We start from the raw sequence: 13,361 nt of genomic DNA on the forward strand, positions 1-13,361 counted from the left end.
TCCCTTCGTAAGGAATGACTCAACATTGCCATCACGTAATGAAATCCCTTCGTAAGGAATGACTCAACATTGCCATCACGTAATGAAATCCCTTCGTAAGGAATGGCTCAACATTACCATCACGTAATGAAATCCCTTTGTAAGGAATGGCTCAACATTACCATCACGTAATGAAATCCCTTTGTAAGGAATGACTCAACATTACCATCACGTAATGAAATCCCTTTGTAAGGAATGACTCAACATTGCCATCACGTAATGAAATCCCTTTGCTAAGGATCAACATTGCCTCATGTAAAGAAATCCCTTTGCTATGAATCGTTCAACATTACTATTACGTAATGATTGTGGGGTGGTGTGGTGAATTGGACTTTTGTAAAGTAGCTTTAACAATATTTCAGTTATATCTTTAGAATGTCTTCATTGTGGCAGTTTATAGTGAGCACCAAGCGAGGCAGCTGCTAGTGCCATTTTTATAAGTCTTTGGAATGACTCCGCGACCTCCCGAGGTGGACGCTGTAACCACTTAGGCCACCGGAACGGTCTCGAAAGAAAATCAAACAAGGACGTAGTTTAGAAATGATGGGTCGTTTCCATTTGGATATGTCGTTACATGCCTGAAACTGAATCGAAGTAGTACTGCGAACCATTTGACTGTCGAGTCACGGACACCCGCACGGATTTCACCTGAATCATGTCTTAGCCTACAATCATAAAACTTAATAGCTGAACACTACATGTTTTACATGTTTGCTTCCCCAACAAAATAAAACAAACAAAAAGCAAAGAGTCACAATAATTCTGCGGGCGCCCCTGTAACGAGTACAGATCGAATGTCGAAGAAGCGAAACTTTATGTGCACCGTGTAGAGTTTTTATATAAAGTGGGAAACAACATTAGTCAGACTGAGCAGAACAAAAGCCAGTCGAGTGAAAGTAAAAATTTTCAACATTGCCTTAGGATTCCGATCTAAGATCACAGATAATATCTTACTAAGGTCAACTGCAAAAAGGTTTGCTCATTGGCATCGTCAGCAATGCGGCCGTCAACAGAGCTTTCGGTTAAATTTCTTTAGAGTTCCACCGCTTCAACATTTAAAAATAGAAGTCACCTGAGACGGTTAAACGTTGTGTACCAGACCTTTTGAATTTAATTTTGTCCAGAAAAATTATTTGATACCTAATTTAATATTGTTTGAAGTCATCGATTATGCAGGAGGATATTATTTGTAGGGATTTGATTTCACCCGATATCAATGCAGCGATGAAGAACATTTACAGCTTGTAAAATCAGGTAGAACGCTAGGTTTCGGTAGGTGAGGAAAACTGTTAATGTTATATCTTGTATGCATAATCTGACAATACTCTGAAAATTAATAGTATGGTAGAAGTGATACATGACTATGACTATTATAAAGAAAAGATGGAACATTAAGAACCTAGGGCGATGAGGATGGTTATTTTTTTATATATCCGGAACAACAATCCAGAACAACAATCATAAAATACCACAAAGTGAAGAAGAAGTCAAAACTAACAGTCGTAATGTTACGCTGTCTAGAATGAAAAGAACATTTTTGTCTCCTGTTTTATTTGACATGGCTGAAAGAATCATAAGCACTGACCAGAAAACATTGTTAAGGATATCAAACTAATCATCCTAGTTAAAAACAACACGACGAATTTGCTAATGAATCAGGAAGACAAATTGGAAGAGTACGTGGTAGAGGAAATAACTCTCATCTCAGAAGAGAACATTTTGAAAAAGTGGTGTAAGGACTTCCCTGACCATTCCTCGCGCCATTGACTTACCTGGAGACGACACGAATCAAAACTCTCTTGCAACAGAGTACGTGGACTAATCGATCATCGTCTTATTTGACAGACATTTGGAAGGAAGTAGTCAGCAGAGTCTGTGAAGAAAAGAAAACTGAATACCTGGGAACTTCATTTAATAGAGATACAAACAACGAAAAAAAAATGGATAGATTTGGAACTTCATTACTTTCAGACAGTTTGTATACAGCTTCTTTAAATCACGTGGTGTGTGCCAAAATGAACTTCCGCATCGAAAACCTGAAGATGTTCAAGCGTATGTCATCAGTACAGAGGACCTTCATTGACAAGGAACTCAGTGGGCAGCTGTCTACTTTCCCAAAGATATTACTGTTGAGTATTTTGATTTTTATGTATAATCTCCTCTGGAAGACGAATCATTGAGTTTAATGTAAGAGATGCTGTATCTACTCATTTCAATAATGTGAGGTTATATGGATCAGATTTCAATGTGTGTAGACAATTTGTGTCTATTTTCTTTATCATCATAGTCGTGGATTTCGTTTAGAACATTGACTGTCTTGTTTTGATCGTGAGTACTCTAGGAACGACGATAAACTAGAAAGCTGGTTTGTCAACGTTATGGCTATCTCATTGCTTTAGCTCGAAAACATGGCGTGCATCAATTGTATAACGAATGTATTAGATCATTAGAAGTCTAGTCTGACTCCACAAGGTAGACAACATTGTAAATACCATCATGTTTAATGTTTGCTGGTCCTTTGTTAATGAAAAGGAATGAACGTGCCGTAATCCTGCCTTTTCGAAATTGATGTTTCTGTGCCCGGGGTTTATTGAATAAAACTTGTTTATGTAAAATATCTTGCTAACTTGTTTTTGATACAAACAAATTCATTTATAGACGCTCTTTTAAGTTTCCTCTATCGATCACTGCCGCAAACCGAATCTGAGGGCAATTTTCATTCACATCCGCTTACCATATTTAAGCTTTGGTGTGGTGTGATAGCCTGCTTGTGTGATTTCAACACCCTTCTTTTACATCACAGCATTTTCATCCGATCCCATATGTTGGGCTTCTAGACGCTACACAAGGCGCTTTGGATTATAAAAATGGGTTGTTGCTGTTGTTGTTGTAGGGTTTAACGCCATTTTTCAGCACACGATAGGGTATACATGGCGGCCAATATTAATGGTGGAGGGAGAACCCGGGAAAATCCCGGAAAGAACCACCGACCCACGAGAAGCTACTGGCAAGCTTTCTCACATACCCACATTAGCCGAATTCGAGACTCGAACCCACGAGACAGAGGTGAGATGGCAGTGATCCGTAACGGAGAGCGCTTTAGACCACTCGGTCACTCGGGGCCCTATGAATAGGTTGTTGGATGGCAATCAAAAGCATGGTGTTGAATAGTATTCACAAACTTGGTGTTGGATAGTATATCAAAAGCTGTGTGTTGGATAGTAATTAAAAGTGGGTGTTGAATAGTAGTCAACTATTGGGTGCTCTATGTTCCCCCCTCCCTCTTTCACATCATACCCTTTCCGTAGGACAGTTGGTGCACTAATGTCAGCACGATGTCTTTTACAGTATCAGCTATCTTATAGGAAGGGGTTGTAATTTTATTTGTCAATGAAATATTTTCATTTATTTTATCTCGAAATAATCCATACTTTTTCCTCAAATAATAATATAATATGGTGTCAATTTGCTATAAATCAGAGCTAGATATTTTTCCAGCTACTGTCATTCAGAAATTGAACAAAAAAGTGTCAGGACCCTGCACCCGAACTTTAAATTTTTGGTCCCTAATATAATTGCCTTATACTGTGGTACGTACCGCGGTAAGTTTAGAAATTTTTCATCATACCCAACTCTATTGATTAGTATACTAAAATGTCAGTCAGCATCAATGATTCTGTTCGTATAAAAGGTCTAAACATACTTTCTTGTAGAATGAATACCTCAAGGATAAGATAGTTGCTTTATACACGTGTAAGTTTTCAATATTCCTTTTTTGCAGGTGATTAATATCTTCCTGATGTTGCAGAAACATAACAATGGTACGTTGTTCAGTTTGGGACACATCTGGAAAAAACACAGCTTTTTGTCCTTTCCTGTGAGTAAGGTGGACAGCAAATTTCGTTAAAATGTCCCTAATAATAGTGGACCAAAAAACTCTAAAACTAATTTATGTTGCGTTTCGGAAGACATGTCATCTTTAGATAAAATGCTGTGCCTGCTAATAACGCTTAGAAACTAATAAATACTTTAATTTCTTGACTACTAGGCATCAAATACCAACCCTCTCGTTGCCGCAATTGACTTTGGAACAACCTATCCCGGATGGGCTTTCTCGTTCAAATACTAATATAAAGCAGATCCTACAAAGATCACCGGCAGAAAATGGTCTGGAGGACAAATCGTTTCCATGAAAGGCCCCGACGACAGTGTTGATAAAACTGGATGGGAAGACTTTGGATTCCTTCGGTTACGATGCCGAAACTACATAAGCAGAGTTGGTTTCGTAGAATGACTATAAAATGTGGTACTACTTCTGCCGCTTTAAGATGCTGTTGCATGGAAGAACGGTAATAAGAAATGCCACTACCAATACTATTACTACTACTACCGATAATAATAATAATAATAATAATAACCGGGACTTTCTGAATGACGGAGAGAATTTCAAACAATATTTAAATATTGGATACAAGGCAGGAAAAAAACAATTGAAAAACGGTTTTAAAATGAGCACATGCCTTGTGTTTTAATTTCGTGTTAGTCATACGAAAAACAGAATTGTACTGACCTACTTCAAGGCTGAGGAGTAAGGATGAAAACTATGCGTGACGAAAATCAACACCATCTTCCACCATCAGCAATATGTACTAAATATGTTTCATCCCTGTAATGTTAGGCGTGGAGGAAGTAGTAAAAGAAATGACATGATAATATTGCAGAGTAATATTGAGCAAAAGATGAAATAATAATAATAATAATAATAATAATAATAATAATAATAATTATGATAATAATAGTTAATGTAAAGAGTTATGGAATATTTCTTTGCATAAATAATGTTGCAAGTTTTGCGTACAGGATTTAAAACTTATGCCTGACTGTATCTTTTATAGGATAACATAGGAGACTGTATCTCTTTTTCTTCATATAGGTCAAATTCAAAATGAATTTTCAGTTGCAACTATCCGCTTCGTTCAGTACATTAGCCTTCTACGGATTCGACTCAGTAACATTTCAAGGCTCTCTACTGTTCAGCTGAGAAGTAGTGTTTCGCATTATTTTATTGGAATTATGGTTTGTGTGGTTATTATTTCGTTTTCTGAAAGCAACAGTTTAGCCTACATATCCAGTGGCAGTGACTTTGCACTTCGGGAGATTGTCTACCTCATCTATCTAAGCTCAAAATTTATATTCGTATATTTAACGTAATAAAGATATTTAGAGTACATATAAGAGACAAGTACCAATTAATAATAAGCTAAAAACAAAACAAAAATAAATCCTTTTTAACTCACTGAATGGTGTAAAAAATAATATTTAAGAAATGGCACATGATTTAAACCGCATTGCAATAGCAAAACAAATTCGGAAGGCAAGGATTTGCCATACCCTTTTTTAGACTGGATAAAGTACGAGAAAAACTGCTGGGTTAAGAAACGGCATCTTGCTGTAGCAGGACCAGACATGAGTAACGACAATGGGGCTTCTACGTTAAAATAGGGTCGAGGAACTCTGGCGACAAAGGGACTTTAACATGCGTAATATTAACATATGGGAATATAGAGCGACAAGGGACTGGGCCTGTCTAGCGATTAATGGAATTGAACAGGGGTGACGTCACGGTACTGGACACTGGGGAAATAATGGCAACACTATTGCAAGTGGCTGATCTCAATGAGGCGGAACAGTGTGGCAAGGGGTTGACCTGAACACGCGCTACTCTAAGGACAAATAGAGACATATACATAGAGACGTGGTAAGAGACAGGGTTAGAGACATAGACATACATAGATTGATATACATAAATCTATCACACAAACAATTATACAACCGACTGAAAAAAGGTTTTAGGCAAGAGAGAATATACGGCATCGCACGGATCTTCGTGTCTTCCTCAAACTGCGTCTGAGCTCTTGACCGTAGATTAAGACTCCTTTCAGACAGTCTTGCCTCTCCACATAGATCCTTCGTATCCAACGGGCTGTCTCAGTCATTTGGGTAATTGTCCGTGATGATTTGACATACATGGGGTAGTCCGGGTTGAACAGCATCGACGATAGGAGGGTAGACGATTCTACGTTAGTCCACATCTTGTGACGAGAACAGGCGAATGAAATGAGGTGAACCGCGGTTATGTATAGTGGAAGAGCGGATCGAAACGAATTGAGTTCTTTCACCAATCCTAGCACGCGTTACAAAATTCAGTCACAGTGTGGAGTTTGTCTTCCAATCCGAAGAGAGCTACCTGTGACGTCACATTCCCTATATAGGTGCGCTAGCGTCTGTGCACAGTAAATCAATGTGACAGAGTTAGAACATGACGGAAAATAGAAAGACAATGAATTCCGGTGCACCGGCCATGCAGACGAGGAGTGGTGGCATAGTAGCGGCTACTAAAACAACCACAGTTCTACTTCCAGAAGAGAACGATTTTAATTGGGATTTAGCGGATTTTCTCCCTTCGCAAGAATTTGTTCAGGTACCATTGCCTTCTCCGCTGTCTCCTTCGTCGAGGATTTTAAAAAAAGAGGCAGAAAGAAGAATTGGAGAAATTTTGCAACAGCAGAAAGAAGCAGAACAAGCTTTTCTCATTCAACAGCAACAGCGAGAAGAAGAGGCAAAAAGAAAATGACAGGAAGAAAAAGCAGAGAAACAAAGTCTAGGAGAGAAGGAGGACAGTGAAAGTCAAACGGTGAAGGTACTCTTAGACATTCTGGCAGAGTTAATGAGTCTTAAACAAAAGTATCAGACTTCTTTAATACGGCACAAGACAAAAAGACCGTCCCGGGCCAAACACTCAAATCCCGTTAACACTCCCACTACGAATGAGTGATCTCTAGTGATCTCTACCAAATCATTGACAGTAGCAGGTCCAGAAGTATGCCTTTGCCGTGGAAAAGGGACAAGGCAGTGAAAGCTCATTACTTCCAGTTCCTGAGTTGTTTTTAAAAAAATTAAATTAAAAAAAAAACACCCAACGGTCCTTTTCAGGGCCAACCATCTCTCTCGACTACTTAATGTTTGCCAAAATCAAGTACAACTCAAATCCCTGTTTTTTCCCATGATGAACGTGTGGGTGTAGGTTCTTATTATAAAAATCAAAACCAAGAGGCACGTTTTTCTTTCAGGTATATTCTCTTTACAAATTTACAATCCAATTTCATAACACAACACTTTAAAAAGTTCATAGATTTCTTTTGCCTTTTCACAATCTCATTTTTTGAATTTGTTCACTGTCACAAGTTTTTTTTCCTTTTCTTCCTCATTTTCTTCTCGTATTCTTTTCTTCTGTTTCTGGACGTGTCTGGGATCTTCTTTTTCGGAGAGTACATCTTCTTCCTGTTCGGAACCCCTCTACCCCTCCTGCTCCTGTTGTTTCTTAGGGCTGCCTGACGACCAGTGTCCTTTCTCTTAACAATGATAGCAGGTATCTTGACCATTGTCTATTTTGACGCTTGTCTTGCTTTGACGTTGTGGACATTCTGAAGACCAATGACCTTCTGACAGATATAGCAAGTATCTTGACTTTTATCTCGAAAGGAGGGGAATTATTTCGTCGGATTCTCTGAAGAAATTATTCGTATCACTCCTCACAAACGTCTGATCAGAAGTTCGATCTGTGTTGGCTCTTCCATCTTTCTGGTAGGATTGATAGTGAAATAAGTACTTTGAGGGTAAGACACTGGCCCTTTAGATAGGGAAAACACTGACCGTATATTCATATATAGGGGACCATGGCGTTTGAAATGTAGTCATTTGACATTTTGCAATTTAGATGAAACGATCGCATCATTTCGTCCAAAAAGGTGAAGAAGAACGTAAAAGGAAGAAACGTGACCTATCGCCTCACACAGTAGCTGAAGTCTTGGCTCTAATCGATGCCAGCAATTTTGAAGATGACATGCGTGAGCCAGAATCCAGACCCAGGGAGTCAAAGTCAAACCAAAGTCCACCACTAGTAGCCCCTGAAAGCTACTATCACATTCGACTGATAAACGCTGCTCTAGAAGATTTAGAACCATGGCCTACACGTACACGGTGAACTTTAAAGATTTCAAGTCCGACGTACCGCTGAAGAAAACAGAGGGATTCATCACCGATTTGTGGGCCAGCAATTTTGAAGATGACATGCGTGAGCCAGAATCCAGACCCAGGGAGTCAAAGTCAAACCAAAGTCCACCACTAGTAGCCCCTGAAAGCTACTATCACATTCGACTGATAAACGCTGCTCTAGAAGATTTAGAACCATGGCCTACACGTACACGGTGAACTTTAAAGATTTCAAGACCGACGTACCGCTGAAGAAAACAGAGGGATTCATCACCGATTTGTGGGATTCGTTGTTAACCACGCTGAAACAGCAATGTCGAGCCAACGAAGACGATGGCTGGACACTTTCCATTTATCAAAACAGTCTAAAGTCCCTCGTTTCTACCGAGTTTAGCAGATCATCAGAATCGACACCTTCCAAAGTCATCTACAAGTTTCCACATGTTCAGCAGTCCAACGACAAGTTTCACATCACCGATGGAAAAAAGACACTCTTCATGGCCCACGTTTCTCTTCCCAAAGGGACCGGACGCAAAAAGGTGTCATTGTTGGACGACCTTCGTAGCACCAAAACATGAATCGTCCGAATTAACAATCATTACGACAAGATGTGTTTAGCCCTTGCCATCGTGTTGGACGAACGTATGCTGACAAGAACGACACGGCAGAATGGAAAAGAGTCTGGAAAACTATTCAACGATCGGACTGAGCCAAACAACAAAGAGAAGCAAAACTACTGCTACAGCAAGCTGACCTATCCAAAGACACACCCTGTGGCATTCCTGAAATACAAACGTTTCAAGACGTCTTGGCTCCACGCTATACCTTGAAATTACACCCTTAAGACGTGCGTGGAACTCTAATGTTTCGAGGCAAAAATTTCAAAGACGGAAAATACATTCACGTCTATCATCACGATGAACATTTCGAGGCCATTACCAGTACCTCCGGATTCCTGGGATACAGATACTACTGTGAGAAATGTGACTATGGGTATAACAATCGAGAGCAACACAAGCACTGCGGATCAAAATGTCCAGGATAGTTGATTCCTAACCCTGTCTCGACGAAGGAAACAAATGAATGCATTGCTCCGCTTCTCAGCGAACATTTGTCATCCCAACCTATTGTCAACAACATCTCAAGATGCAAGGTTCACAGCTGACAAGTGCTTGTCAACACTTAAAGTTTTGTTCTGTTTGTGGACAAATCATACGTACCAAATAGAGCTAAGGCACACAATTTTCCAGGAAAGAAACTATTTCACATTTGTCACCAAACTGTGGACTTGGAGCACGAATGCTGCATTAAAAAATACTACACCCAACAGCAGGAGTAAGAAGATCACCACGAGAAGAAAGGGAATTTCATCTTTTTCGATTTCTAGTGCATGCAAGAGACTGGCAATTCACATTCCTAATTTCTGCGTGGCTCATCAAACGTACGAGAAGTGCATCCAAGAACCGATCTTTTACCATTGCTCTCACTGTAGCAAGTTTCATGGAGCACCTGAAAATAACTTTCGGGGACCAAACACGCTGACCGATTTTGCCCAATGGATCTTAGACCCTATCGACGAAACGTGGAGTCAAGAGGACATCGAACGTTACGGAGATTGCCATCGCTATGCCACGATGATGGCTCACAATTTCTCGGGATACGATGAACAGTTTCTTCTCAAGTAATATACGGAACAAAGTACAGAACGTCCTAAAGTGACATGGAACGGAGCCAAAATCATTTCCATGCAAGTGGGACAAGTGAAGCTTAAAGGTTTGGTGAGTTACTGGGCCATGCCTTTGTGTCGAATGCCTAAACCATTTGTAATGACAGAAATGGCCAAAGGTTATTTTCCGCACATTGTCAATACCGAAGCCAACCAGCACACAGTTCTGTCCCATTTGCCTGATGCTCACTACGACGACCTCAACAACATGCGCACCGAATAACGAGAAGCTTTCTACGCTTGGTACAACACTCACGCCTCGAACCTCTTCGACTTTCAGAAAGAAATGTTAAAGTAGTATCGATTGGACGTGGACATGTTACGGTGCTGATGTGGAAAATTTCGAGAATTATTCATGGGGCATGGAGGGGTCGATTCTTTCAAAAAAGCCTGCACTATTGCCAAAGCGTGTCAAAGCGTGTTCCTTAGTGTACCGCAAACGCTTTATGCCCGAGAAGACTCTGTCTGTCATCCGCCCTCAAACGGTCAATTTTGTCATACGTCAATACTTGCTCAAAGGTCTACGCTGGCTACATTACTTGTGTGACAAGGACGACAAATGGATCCAATACGTCCGAAGCGGAGGAGGTTAAAAGACTATCGGAACGTATTCGGTGGATGGTTGGGACCTAGAAACCCTAAGATCGTGTACGAGTTTAACGGATGCTTATATTACGGATGTCTGATCTGCTACCCTCAAAGGTACACTAACAATCAGTTTTACAACGTATCATGGAAGACTTGTACAAGGTAACTTGTCAGCGACGCTTAAAGTTAGAACATGAAGGATAGTAAGTGGTTGAAATGTGGGAGCACGAGTACGATCACCGTTTCAAATCGATCTCGAATTTAAGCGCACCGTGGAAAGTTACAAGTTGGTGGACACTATAAACCCCCAGTACAGGTTGTGTGGAGGACGGACGAATGCCACATGTTTGCTGTACCACGCCGTCGAGGAGAAAGGAGAAGAAATCAAATACTTGGACGATTGTTTGATGTATCCTTACATGTACAAGTATTATCACTTGTTTTTCAGGGCACCCACAATTGCTGATGGAACACATTGACCTGGACAACATTTGACAATACGAATGAATGATTAAATGTAAAGTCCTGCCTCCCACGGACTTGTACTAGCCAGTTTTTCCTTACTATTGCCAAAGAAAATTGATGTTTCCCTTTTGCCGTACTTGTGCCGAAACGTGCCATCAAGACAAACCTTGTCAGCACACCCAGGAAGAACGCGCCTTGACAGGAACGTTGGTCAGCTTGGGATTGTTTAAAGCTCTGGTCCTGGGACACCAGTTGTTAGAATTGTACGAAATTTACCGCTTTTCCAAGACAGAACAGTACCACAAGGGCGAACAGACTCAAACAGTGGCTATCCTTCCTGGTACCACACTTCCGAAGACCAAAAGAAATTCAAAGAGAAATACTTGGAGCAGGAAGGTATCACTTTAGACCACATTGAGAAAAACGAAGGACGACGATTGTTTGCCAAAGAGATGTTGAATTGATTGTGGGGGAAAATGGCACAACGATCGTGTTTACCCAAGACGGAGTATTTGACAGAACCTTCACGCTATTTCAGATGATTCACGACAAAACCAAATACATGAAACACATGGACGTCCTTCGTGAAGACTTGATCCTGGTCAATTACGAAGAAGAAATGGATTTTGTACAAGCCGATGAATTTGGAAATGTCATCATTGCGGTTTACGTGACAGCCCATGCTCGCTTAAAATTGTACGAAGCCTTACACCAGTTAGGAAATCGTGTACTGTATTTTGATACGGACAGTTACATCTACATCGATCGCCTGGGTCACCGGCACCGTGACACTGAAGGAGACCATTTAGGAGCCTGGACGGACAAGCACCCCGACGACAAGTTTCTAACATTTGCTAGTGGCGGTCCCAAACATTAAGGCTACGAATACCGGGACCCACATGGAGAAGTACACACCGAGTGTAAAGTGTAAAGATTGACTCTCAGTTATCTCACCAGTCAAGCGGTGAACTTTGGGGTATTGAAAGAAGCATTGCAATCTGGAGACGATCAACAATTTAAAGCGACCACATACGAACCTCACAAGACTGTACGTTTAGCCAGACACCAAATCGTCAACCGACCTTTGGAAAAACTGTAACAAACTGTGCACCAGAAGCGAGCGCGGCTTCACGACCACTCCACTTTATCTTACGGACACGTCGATATTATTCAGTATATAAAAAAGGGAAAGCGTCCAAGACCGATGGTTCATTGTGACTACAGTTGCGAAGTGATAAAGATGAAACCTGGTCAACTATTTTGGGAATTGCAAACAGGCGACCATCAGACATTTTGCCTTAGATAAACATTAGTAGCCGTAATACATGGCTAAATTTTATGTACCTCTTTCATAACATCAAATGAATTTTCTAATCCTTGATCCTGAGTTGTCTCACTGTCTGTTTGTTGTGAACACTGTTCCCCATGTGTAGCAATAATCTAAAACAAAACGTACCTTATTAGAGAAAATGTATTAGTCACTTATACTGATGGCTATCCACCACACATCTACATAATACTTGTATTTATAGTAATAACGTCATTATAATTTAAATCACCTACATGTATGTGTGTGTGATTTGGATTTTTAACGTAGCTTTAACACTTTTTCAGTCATATCGCTAGCATGTCTGCAGTGGGACTGTTTATATCTAGTGATGTCTAGCACTGAGGTATCATGCTGCAGACATGTAGCATCATGTCCCACCCAGTCAATTTATTCGGGCACCAGGCCAACCGGTCCTAACATTAACCTCTTAATGCTGAGCGCCAAGCGAGGCAACTCTTAGTACCATTTTTATAAGTTTTTGGTGTGACTTTGCCGGGGTTCGAACACGCGACCTCCCGCATCCGAGGCAGACCCTCTAACCACTAGGCAACCGGAGCGGTCCCTACATGTATGTATGTGTTTCAAATATGTGTTGGCCAAAAGAGTCTTTTGGTTGGTGGGTAGAGGGAAAGGAACCTTAAGAACGTGATGCGCTTCTGATATTTATAATGCAGCACAGTTTCTCTTTAAAAATATAGCATCAGTATCTAACCCTAAAATAAAACCTTTCTTTATTGAAACGTATTATCTAAAGGCATTTGATAGGAATATGAATCTGGAAAATATATATATTATTTGAAACGTATCATCTAGATGCGTTTGACAGGAACACGAATCTTAGAAATGTATCTTTCTGGAGACGTATCATCTACTGGTATTTGATAGGAATGTGAATCTGGAGGATGAAACACAGAAATCTCTGCCAGCAATGACTGTCTTCTCGTTGATTATCCGGCATCTGAAGGAGGATATGTTAAATAATAGCAGAGATCGACTCGTCAGTGGTCACATAAGGAAGGATGAAATCATGTGGATTTTGACCGTGCCTGCTATCTGGAATGATGCCGAGAAACTGTTTATGAGGGCTGCTGCTGTTAAAGTCAGTCCGATATGAACGTTACAAACTTAGTCATAATTGAACTAATTGTTGTCTTAAACATT

The sequence above is a fragment of the Sinohyriopsis cumingii genome, chromosome 7, assembly GCF_028554795.1.
Source record: "Sinohyriopsis cumingii isolate HCF-2022 chromosome 7, ASM2855479v2, whole genome shotgun sequence".
Classification (NCBI taxonomy): domain Eukaryota; kingdom Metazoa; phylum Mollusca; class Bivalvia; order Unionida; family Unionidae; genus Sinohyriopsis; species Sinohyriopsis cumingii.